This window comes from Dermacentor variabilis, chromosome 2, assembly GCF_050947875.1.
Source record: "Dermacentor variabilis isolate Ectoservices chromosome 2, ASM5094787v1, whole genome shotgun sequence".
Classification (NCBI taxonomy): domain Eukaryota; kingdom Metazoa; phylum Arthropoda; class Arachnida; order Ixodida; family Ixodidae; genus Dermacentor; species Dermacentor variabilis.
Genome location: NC_134569.1, coordinates 195113964 through 195126453, shown reverse-complemented (window position 1 = coordinate 195126453; position 12490 = coordinate 195113964).

The window sequence follows — 12490 nt, the reverse complement described above, 5'->3', positions numbered from 1 at the left end:
TGACATTGATGGTATTCAAGTGAGGCCTGTGAAGCATGTTATACGAGTCATTGTACCTATTATTGCAAATATATTTAACTTATGCTTACCTGCCAGCATATTTGTAATAATATGCAAGTAGCCCAAGTAGCGGTTCTGTATAAGAAAGGAGACCGCAATGATTTAGGAAATTATAGACCAGTATCTATGCTCCAATCTTCTCAAAAGCTTTTGAGAAAATTCTGTATACTAGGTTGTATAATTTTATTAATAGGCATGAACTTCGGTCACCAAATCAATATGGATTTTTTAAAGATAAGCCTGCCGAGTTAGCACTACTCGAACAAAAGGAATGCATAATAACAAAATTTGAAAAGAAAGCCTTCTTAATTGGTGTCTTCGTGGACTTTTCGAAGGCACTTGATTTAGTGAACCACACAATACTCCTAAATAACTTATAGTGTTATGGTTTTCGGTGACAGGCTCAAATGCCTCTTAAATCGTATTTATCACATAGAAAACAGGCTGTCTGCATAGACAATATGAAATCTGAACTAAAATCTGTTATTTCTGGCGTTCCGCAGGGCAATATATTGGGACCATTACTATTTAATATGTACCCTAATTATATCTCTAACAATAATGCCACTGCTAAATTTATTAACTACGCTGATGACACTAGCATATTTTTTGCTATAAATGATTTAGATTTTCTTCTTCGTGAATGCAATGGCACTGTGAACGAGGTACAAAAATGGTCCAAATCGAAGCGCATGCGCATAAATGAAAAGAAGACACAAGCTGTCATAGTCCGCCCTAAAAATAAACTACTTCCCTCCTCCCTCGATATTAAGCTAAATTTGCGGCGCATAGATGTGGTTGAGCAATTTAAATGTCTCCGAGTAGTCTTTTCCTCCGGTATTTCTTGGGAGCATCACCTGCACCATATCACAACGAAACGGGTTCAAATAACTGGTGTCCTACGTCCACTCAGATAGCTTCTTCCAAGGCCAGTAAACTTACTCCTCTATAATTAGCTTTTGAACTCCTATTTAAACTATTGTCATGTAGTGTGGGGCACAGCCACAATTAGGTATCTTCAGCGCATCTACATTTTGCAGAAGTTCCTTCGTCATGTTCACAATGTCCCCTGGGGCTCACCGAGCGCGGATCTCTTTCTGCAATGTAGTGTGCTGTAGATCCACAATTTGTGCAAATACCGCTGGATTGTCCGGGTTAAACTGGAAACACGGAGAGACGTAAACCACATACGTTACCTTGCTGATTTACGTTCCCGAGATGCAACCTACAAGACAAGGTATGCGGATTATCGTGTTGTGCCGATCCCTCCAATTAATTCTTGTAGAGAACGCCTACAATTCACTCTTCCTTTCCTCTTAAATGCTTATTTACATAATAATTTTGATCTCTTCAGTGCGTCAAATAGTGGCTTGCGTGCTATGTAAGCCGCTATTTGTAGTGAATATTGTTTAAATGTATAATCTTGTTAAGTTTTCTTTTGTAGTTGTTCATGAGTGTATAACTGTTATTAACCTGCAATTACCTTTGTTTTAAACGCCTTGCTGTGAAGCCGCTGCCAAGCGAAAGATTCCTGTTTGATAGCTTTTCCTGTGCCTCCGCTGTCAGTTTCTGTACAAGGAAGAAAAATAAGGAATTTGACAACGAGTTACAACAAAAGATTTAGCACCTTAACAGAGAGAGTGTAAGAGTGGGGTGGAAGATTAATATGCAGAAGACAAAGATAATAATGAATAGTTGGGCAAGGGAACAAGAGTTCAGTACCGCCAGTCGGCCACTCGAGTGTCTAAGAGTAAGTGAAGTAAGAAGAGTAAAGGAATTTTTGCAATTTCTCGCAGTAGTGTTTGGTAACACCGCTAGTATGCAGCACTTACTCTTATTCCCGCGTTAGTCGTTAGAGTGTAGCAGACAGTTCAACATGGCACCTGCATTGTCGATCTGCACCACGGAGGAAATGAGGGCAGTGATTCGTTTTTAGTTTGCGGAAGGTGTTGAACCTGCGGAAATTATTCGTCGAACGCAAGCACAGTATGGTGACTGTTCTTTACCGTAAAGCAAGGTCTACGAATGGAGGGAGCGTTTAAAACAGGGAATAACTTTTTTTATGTGACGCGGAAAGATTGGGCGGGCCCTCGACGTCAAATACTGAGGACAATTTGAAAGTTGTTGAGGGTATGGTGACAGAAAACAGACGTATCACAGTGGACGAAATGACCAATACTTAACATATCAGTCATGGGGGAGCGTATTCCATCTCATACGACAGGCAAATTTTTCACAAGGTGCGCGCAAGCTGGGTCCCGAAAGAATTGTCAGCGTAGCCTAAGGTACAAGGGTTGGACAATTCTCGCAAACATTTGCCCCTAATTGTCGCGAGGGAAATGTAGTTTTGCTGTAGTTGAAACTTAGGTACATCGTCACGAAGGGGAAAGTAAAGCTGCGAGCACGGATTGAAAACACACATCATCACAAGAAGTTAAGAAGTGTAAACCTCGAACTTTAGCTGGCAAGATTATGCTAACACTAGTCTGGGACATGGAAGGTGTGCTAGCCTTTCATTTCACCCCAAGAGGCGAAACTGTGAACAGTAAGAACTGTTGTGGTGTGTTGCGACCTAACTGAAACCTGCAATCAGATCCAAACGCCATGGAAAACTGTGAGAAGGTGTCATCCTGCAGCAAGATAACGCTCGGCCACATCCTGCCAAATGGACGACCGAAACAATTAAGGATCAAGTTGGGATTCAAATTGCTGGAACACCCACCATACAATTCCGACCTGGCTGCAAGTGATTTTAATATCTTTGGACCATTCAAGGAAGTCCTCAGGGGAAGAGGATTTGCAGCTGTAGAAAAGTCATTGATGCGGCACAAAATTGGTTACAGGTGCAACCAAAATACTTTTCCCTGACGGAATAAAAAAAAAAACTTGCGAAATGTTGGGCAAAGTGCGTTGAAGTGCACGGAGGTTATGTAGAAAATTATTGTATATTTCAGGCTTCTATCGTTAAAATGAATGTACCATTCCTGAAAAGTCCCTCTATTTTTTTAATTCGTCTCGTATAAACAAGGTTCTTGAATTACAAAGTTTCATTAAATATTTGTCCTTAGTTTCTCCATTTCATGGCCTTCACGTTTGTCATATCGGCTTCATATACTGCTTTGCTGGTTTCGAACTGATATAGTTCTGAAATTCGCGTGATATTTTCTTAATAAATATACAAAAATGTGGAAGCATTGATATCAGGTATTTCTGGCATAATTCTTGGAACGCGCGAATATATTCTTCTATGAACAAATACATAATTTACATGTGTTGACATTGTGTAGCGTTCAAGAAATCGTTTTCAGCATCTTTGGCAATAGCAATGCAGGTATTATTCATCTATTTGGTCCCTCGACAATTTCTATGAGCAGGCCGAGCTCGAACGCGAGACCCCCCGAACGAAATTTCTGGCAACGCCAGATATTTCCATCAGTCACGTCAGACCAGCCCATCTCTTACGTCGGATCGTTCACTAGCGACTACCCGGATCGCAAGCATTTCAAAAAGACCACTATGACCGCTGCTACGGACACATCTGCTTTTCTAGGAATCTCTTGTACTTCTCTGAACTCTCTCTCGACGTGTACATCTGTCCGAAAAGCATTTGTGGCGTTACACCGGCATTCCAAGGTTTTACGGGAACGTAATGACGTTAACGATGCGGTAGCGCCGCTGGAAAGTTCTCCATTATCTACCCTGTCATTTCGTGACGTCGTGAAAAAATCATAGCGGCAACTGTATCTTTCCGTCGCCTTCTCTTTGTGTGAATTCGTCTGCGCAGACGAAGGTTGGATGTTACGAGCCATTTCCTTGAACTAAAAGAGAACAAGGTGAAGGCAGGAGGCAACGTTTCGACAACTATACTTGTCTTTTTCAAGACGACATATGCTCTCCTCGGCACAGTATATATAGATAAGGTTCTTCTATATGGAAAATGGGTAAAGCGGGTTGGCAAGATAACGATTGAGGGCGTGTGAGCGGCGAGTGTCCATAATTGAGAAGAAAGGTGTCCTACTGAACGTAAGTGGAGGGAGGTGAGGTTGCCCCGTGTGACGCCTGGTTGGCGTGCCACTGCACGTTCCTCTCTTGGCGTGAGTGGCCTGGACGATGACGACGACGGCGGAAAGGGGGGGGGCTGTTATTTTCTCCGCTGTAGGTCAGTGAACTATCGCCTCTCTGAAACATATATTACCAGTAGCACCCGAAAATGGTGCTCGTCGGGAAAAATTAATGAATAACGGTATAAATAAAAGAATGAAAGGAATAAATGAAAGAAACGCGAGGTTGGAATATTATGGACAGCCCAATAGCGAAATAACACAGTAGCCTAATGAAAAATAACTAAGTGCCGTTGCCTACAGTTTCAAATGTAGCATGGCGAATAGACTCTAATGCTCCCTTTGAAACGTTTATGCTTATTGGTTGCAACATCTTGAACTTATGGATGATGTATGAATCTCTGTATTTTCTGTCTTGCGTAGGACGGGAATATGACTGTAGTATGTGAGTTTAAGTTCATGAAGGTTATGAAGTCTTTGGTTGAAATGTTTGGTGACGGTTGTGGGAAGCTTTTTATCTGCGTCTACTTCATGTCCCTTTAACCTGAGGTTCGCTGACTATCCCTTTTAATCGAAATATTGATTCTTACAGAAAAAAACATTCAAGCATATAAATTACATCTGAATTAGTGGAAGTGAAGCTAGCTTTCATATCGTGCATATAGTTACTTCCTGTGCTTTTAACTTCGAGGCCACTTTGAAAGTGCTTGCCAGTCTTCCACACCGGACGAGAACATGCTTTTATTACGGGCTAATGATGTTGGGTGACTTTTTACTTAATGGCTGATAAAATTCGCCGGTAATAAAAGCATGTTATTCATATTCAAAGAACTCATCATATTCAACCAAAATAAGGTGCATCATAAGTTAAATGCATCCTGGAACATTAATATTACTGGCCTAGTCTCGACTGGGGCAAAAGGTTTATCAACGTTTCTTTTTTACGGTATTTCCATTCCGTGATACTCTATTCGCCTCTGTGCTCGGTGAACTAAAGGAACTACCTTGCAATAGGATGACTTTGTAGGCTTGTTAGCATTGCATTATTGGAAAACATAGAGCGTAAAAAGAAGCTGAACGAATAGCACACAATACACCCGCTCACTCGCCACTGATTGTTACTGCATGTATGTAACCATAAGTACCTTGTTTTCGTTCCGCGAAAGTAATGGCTGGTACTAATATGTAGGCAAAGGCTAAATTGGGCTGGTTTATTCAGCTTTATGCAATAAATTATGTATGAAGTGCTGAGGAGCATTATGAGTGTTTAACGAGTGTGCCTATCTTGGCTCGTTTCCTCGCTGGACAGTAAATGAAACCAATATTAAATGATAGCTGAAATGGAGGCAGGCAATGGAAAGCCTGTGTGCGAAGTTAAATGCCTGTGAAATAAAGAGTGATTTTACCAAACGTTAGAGCATGTCTTCGACAGGCCATACTTGCATCATCAGCTATGATTCCGAATAACCTGAGATAAAGATATTTTAAAACAACCTTATGTTTACTGGAAACCGGAGTCATGTTTAGTGCAATGAGCGAGGAAGCGTTGCAATTATTAACACTTATTTTTGTACTTATTTTTTCTGTTATATGAGGTTAGTAGAATGCTCCTCGATGCTCTCTATGAACTACGAATGGCACAGGATTTATATTTCTTTAAAGTTGGAGGCAGGATATGGGTAGTGTGTAAACTAATTTTAAAGTGTTTGCACAAACAACAGGCCTTCGCAGTAAATTACGTATGCAGGCCAGCCGAACCGCTAGAAATGTGTGTTAGGAACAACGCAAAGCTTATGGTGTTGACCTGGAAGAGCTATGTACTCCAACACGAACACGTATCGGGAATACAGGGGGAATCATATGTAAAATGTTCTCGCGCAGTAAAAATGCATGTGGATGAATTACTGTATTTACAAAATACATTTGCCAAGTGCTTGAAAAGGTTGATTCTGGCAACGTTTCAAACGGATCAGTCATGTAGGCGATATTTTAAACGGTGCGATTTATTTACAGAACACACGCGCTCCCTCGCAACTGATTGTTACTGCATGTATGTAAACATAAGTACCTTGTTTCGTTTCCGCAAAAGTAATGGCTGGTACTAATATGTTCATTGCACTAAATTGCACTAAAGGTACTAAATGTTCATTGCAGGTGCTGGAAACTAACAGCCTTTCTGGAAATTGGGTTGTGATACTTCAAAGTCACACAACTCTGCAATAATTTTTTACCTTGCTAGGCAACTCTGCCCTGCGACTCATGCTGTTGCCCACGGCTGAGCATCCTTCAATGTGTAAGCATTAACGTTCGTCGTCATTTCACAGCCCAAATACGCATATCCTGCATGCACTGAAGGAGGCCAAATAATGCCACTAAATATATTTAGTTGCTTCGTCCTTATTATTTAAGCGATAAGTTTTTCTTCTTCAGAGGAAACGAATTTTGGGCGAATAAGTGATGTATATAAATCCAGCGTGAAATGAAATAGACGGAACCGAAATAGAGGAGGAAGGCGGGACATGCGCAACTAATGGAGTAGCGCTTGTCCCGGCTTCGACGCAGAGAGAGAAAACGCATGCGCCACAGACATCCGACGCGATTAACGGCGACTTGAAACATTTACAATATACGGGAAGGAGAGGATAGAGAGAGAGAGGGCGCACTTAAAACCCCTTAAACTTTGTAAAGTAGCCACACTCTCCTCCTCCGCCTTCACACCTCCTCGTTTCTCCTCTCTTCACGCCGCCTACACTGCTCCAGCGTAGCAACAGCGCCAACATGCGCTCCTCGCCACTCCGTAGACGCTCCTCGAGCAAAAATGGCGCTGATGCACGGCACGAGGGCCCACGTGATGCTATTAGGCCAACAGCGACGCGGCGTGGGTCTCGACCAGAGCGCGCGAGGATGAGGTGGCATTCTTTAAAGCGTGACACTACTTTACGAAGTTTATGGGGTTGTAGGTGCGTTCCTAAACACCTTCGCAGACCTCGGCACACGGAGAGGAGAGCGACAGAGAAAGGGGCAGCCGGAGCGTGTGCAGACGCAGGGGTCACTAGCTTATTCAGTGGCCGCGGCCGAAAACGCTAGAAATGTCTAGAAGATTCCGAGGCTTTGTTCATGCTCTGGGAGCGCGACTCCGTCAGAAAGTTCGCGATACGACGGCGGTGCCGATAAAAGTGTAATGCTGGAATCTGAGGGCATCAGAGCGGGCTGGTGAATAGATGTGAGGCATAGACCGACCGTCTGCAGCAGAAAGTGAATCCCCGACAAGCTGGCGATGAGTTTCTTGAGCGTCTGCATTTCCGGAAGTTCCTTCGAGAGTTGCCTCGAGCTGCGCTGAGGGCGTATGGCTCAAGAGCAACACGGGTGAATACGAGTGGACACTTGGCGCTCCTATTCATTCTCTACTGTACGTGTTTAAATCTTAGTGCTTGTCATTAATTATGGTCCAGAGCATTGATAATGCCCATATCAACTGCATTGTGATGTGCCTGGCCGAAGTGTGCAGGTGTGAATGTAAGTGCCTTATTTGAAGTATAAATTTTGTCGAGTTTAGACAACTCTGGGCTCTCACTCCCTCTTTGCATCACAAACGGCCCGCGATCGCACAGCAGAAGGTCTCTTAATGATTGTCTGTGCTTGCGTGGGGTTATTTTTGGAGGCTGCTAAGCGGGCTTTCGAATTTCGCCCGGCGTTGGCGCATCGTTCAAGGGTTGTGCGAAACACATTAACACCACATAGACGTGCTGCGCGGCCCCGGCAGCGGGAAGCGAACACACAAAGGGGGAACTGGAAGAAGGAAGCGATGAGCACGCGACCGGCTCATTTTGCCGCGCATGCGCAGTGGATGCCTATCTCGAATCTAGCGGCCAATGTTAGACTGCGCTCACTTGTTCCGAAGAGCCCCGGTGGCGCGTTCTAGACAAGACTGTTCACCTCGGTGCAGTGTGAAGCGCCATTATGTAGAAGTACGTAAGGCAAGCACCGCAAATGAAATCATTGTTTGTTGTCATCTATTAATTCTATATTTTCTTAAAAAATAATAAAGCAAAAATATCCAGCTGCTACGTAAAAAAGTTGTTACTGTTGAAATTCGTATTCTTCAGATGCAGTAAATGCATTTCATATTCTTGAAATAACCTTTATAAATAACCTTTAACAGGGAGCCTAAGCTGTTTAAAGCTACAATAACTTCAACGGAGAAGAATATTATTCATTACGGTCTATTTGATATCGAAGACGCCACAGGTAAGGTTCTTTGAGATTTTCCTCGGTGTATGTCTGACACTATGGGCTGACTGCTTTCCACACAAGATAAATAAATAAATACAGTACATATCAATGGTTATGTTAGATTTCTAAGTAAGACAAGGACAAAGTAAAACTATAGAAAATTATAAGATGCTGAGGTTCACGGTGCTAATGAGCTCTGGAATGTGTTCTGAAATGTGTTGTGGAATGCATCTCTCTTAATTTTTGGTTGGTTGACCGGACTACCCTCACTCGGATAAATACAGGCTGTGTAGATAAAGTCATTGGCTTACGCGGCACACGCAACACAGTCACAGAGTAAGCTGAACGAACGGCCAATACAAGAGCTCCATTTCCTGCAGCACTCACTAGAGGCCGTTCGTGGCAAGGTCTCTTTGCGTCGCTTTCACGCGAACAAACTGAGCAGTCCGCCCGACGTAGACGGCGAGCTGCGGCTTGTTCTCTGTCAGTAAACCATTTGCTTAGCTCGACGTAGCCTGGTTGCAGTCATGGGTGTAGGTGTAGGATTCGCTTCTTCAGCAGCGTTTAGTACCTTGCGAGGAGGCGTCACAGCGTGTACCGAAGGGCAAACACAGGCATCGAGACTATGAGGCGCATATTTCACATCTCTCGACGCGTGGCACGATACGATGCAACTCCTACATACTATGCCACATGGTGGAATACTTCCGAAGTGCAAGCGCACGCGTCGGCTTGGCGCCCACCTCACGTCGGGTGTGATGTGGCACGATACTCTGCTGCTACTGCTGTTGATCTAGATTTATTAGCATCCCCCTTTAAATAGAGCGTGAAAAATTGTCACCTAGCCTGTTTGATTTAATCAGGTATGCTATATAATTTTTTCTTCCAAGCAGTTTTGTATACCTCTTCGTAATTTTGCTTTAGAGCGCCGTTCTTAACCATCCGTTCCTGCGTTGGCGTCGTAACCGAACGACCGTGCAGAGCGGACGACGAAAGAGTGAACGCGGAGAGCAGCGGGGATTGAATAGCGAAGAGAGCGCGAGGAGGAGGCAACAGTGAAAGCATTAAGTGGAAAATAGAGGAGGAGGGTATGGCAAAAGCGTGAGAAGAAAAGCGTAGTGCCACATTGCAGTGACGATGACGACAAGATGGCACCAGTGTAGCGCGCGTCGTCTGGTCGCGCCGACTACGCCGACGCACATTGCATTTAACGAATAAAATGCGCGTCCACGCAGCTACACCGTGGTCGCAGAAAGTCGTTCAATGCTGCGTGCGCGTAGGAGGCCGTTCAGCGCAAGCTCTGAAAAGGCCAGCCGACGTTGCGGTTGTCGAAGTTTGGAGAGGATGGGCATTTCAGATGGCGCAGCGCAATCGCCGTAGCCTGCATAGCCGCATGCGACACATGCCTACGAGCCGAAAACTTCGGACTATAAATGCGCCTTATATGAAAAGAAAGTGCTTCCTTTCCGGAGGTCTCTTTGTAGCGGGTGCTCTGAATCGCCTCCACTTGTCAAACACGCGCTATCCCTCGCCATCTCCTAAATAGAGCGTTATAGCTCGTTAAGCTTACGGGCCAGCGAGCCCAGCGGGCTCTCGGAGACGCCAGTGCGCCTATGCGTTAGGGACGGCCAGGGTGTCTACGGAACGGGTCGCTCGCGCGCTGGTCTCGTCTCCCGAGCAGAGCGCGACGTCAAACAGTCGAAAAAGCGCCGAAAAATTTGCGAAAAAGCAGCAATCGCAAAATTTGCGGTGGTCTGTTTGTAGCGGCTGCTCTAAATCGCCTCCAGGTGTCACAGCAATGTGGTCATCTCCCAAATAGAGCTTTATAGCTCATTGGGCTTACGGGCGGCCGGCGTGTTCACGGAACGGGCCGCTTGGCGTGAGGTTGGCCTGACTTGAAACACGACAGTGGCTCGTCTGCAGTCGAAAAAGCGCCAGAGGTGTTTCATCACTGAAGAGGAGCTCTCTGTCCTGCGGTAGGTTTCAGAAGCGAGGCTATTTGGCGGCAATTAGAAGTGGATGACTGCGATTGAGTAGCTGAAGCGAGCGTACTCATCTTTTCTCAGTAACTCCAACCGTGTGCGAGAGGTGATGCAGCAAACCACTCCACTCTAACTACACACTAAACATTTTAACACCCTTAAGGGTATAAATCAGTTATAAATCAGACGAACACCCTAAGGGTGCTGTTGTCTACACCCTACAGTTGGGGTGCCATTATAGCACCCTAGAGGAAGGGTGTCCAGCAAAATAAATTTAGGGTGTAGGGGTGCAAGTCCATATTAACACCCATCTATGTGGGTGTTGGAAGGGTGTGCACCCTTTTATTTCTAGTGTGTATGGAAGGCAGGTTCGGCAGTACACGCCTTCAATTACTACTATGTACAGCGATCCACGCGTAACTCTCGCGTGTGTCCGAAGGTCCAAGTTCGGCTACCAAACGCACCGTCGAACAACCGGCCTTGAAGCTTCGATAGGCACACACACCTATACGTGTGGATCACATTACATATTAGTCATTCACGGTGTATATTGCAAAATCTGTCTTCGCCGCACAAATACAACCTAGCAAATGTCACTTTTGAGCTTGTATATCAGCACCAACGGTTATCACGATTTCCAGAGCCACATAACATGCAACACAGACTGGTACGATATATGCTGCATTTTGAAGAAAAATGTAAATATATTTATTGCATGCTGCAATACAGAGTACAAGATATACATAAATCACAGGAAATATAAACATGCACAATCACCCAACACATCGGTAAGTACAAGAACATGTACATTTCCCACAAAGGTATCTAAAATATATGTATTGATCAAATCTGTTATAAGAGAAGAAACTATGTATGGCGGCACTGAAAGAGCCTGAGTTGACCTCGCAGTGTTTCGGGTCACATAAAGGAATAAATTTTCAGTATAAGGCTCAATGAACGAAAAGTTTGATGCCTTGAAAGAAAAAAGGGATATTGCAAAGGTGAATTAGGGAAGCAATTGAAATGCAGAGCAAACGCACAAGACACCTGTTATTTTGTAAACTAATGTAATCGCAAAGCATTATGAAAAGTTTGGAAAGTCGATATAAGCATAACTGGCCAACATTTTTCGGACTGAAACAATACTTTCCAAGCGTAGACGTGCTTTAAGTGAGGCTTAAGCCAGCAGCATTATTGCTAATTTTCTCTTTCTAACCAGATTACTTGAGCACGAAAAATATGTAGAATTTTTTAGTGCCTGCATAGTTTGTCCTCTTTTGTGAAACCAGGGTCCTCTGTGCTAAAGGTGCTGTGTAGCAGATTTTCTAACTACAATTCCAGTTTCTATAAATTTTTGTCTTGTAACCCGAAGGCGCTGGTACATATACAATATGTAGTTTGAAAATAGGTTCTTTTCTTACTATAAATCAAAAGTTAATATTCCACATTTACTATTGTGTGGGAGCAAAGTGCAGTAGAAGGCCTGATAAAAGCAAACCACTGTTGAGTAAACGATTTTGCTGAGCACGAAAGGTGGACAGTGTTTTAAAATACATGGTAAATTTCTAAATTATTTGCACTTAGATGCAATAATACAAGATTAGAGCTTGCTGTAGCATGTGAGTATGCAAATTAGCAAATATGGTTTAATAAATTAGCCATACTCTGATTACTAAAAGAACACAGGCAGTCATGTAAAAGTTCAAGTTAAATATCACAATGTTAACATTTGCCAGTAAATGGTCGTATCAAACATTATAAATATACTGAAAAAGGTGCTTTCTTGGGATAGTTGGCAATTATTGGGAAAAAATTACGTACAGCGTGAATTACAAGGACTGTGAGACGACAGAATGCGCTGACTTCCAATAATATTTTATTGCGTTGCCACATTGTGTGTATGTATACAAGAGCGGGCATGTGCAGAAAATGAGTCACAAGGGGCGTCTAACAGCAAGTCATTGTACTAAGCACGTGGTCACCTGAAAAAAAAAAACATAATTTCTATCTCATGAAATACAATACTTCACTAGGGTCAGCGTGATAGAGGGGGCACTAAAGCACACACTCCCCAGTTTTCTGGTGAAATTTGCTTCGATAATTTCCCGGATGACCTGTGTCTCGCTAAAACTTCCGTATCTTCAAAGAGGGGCA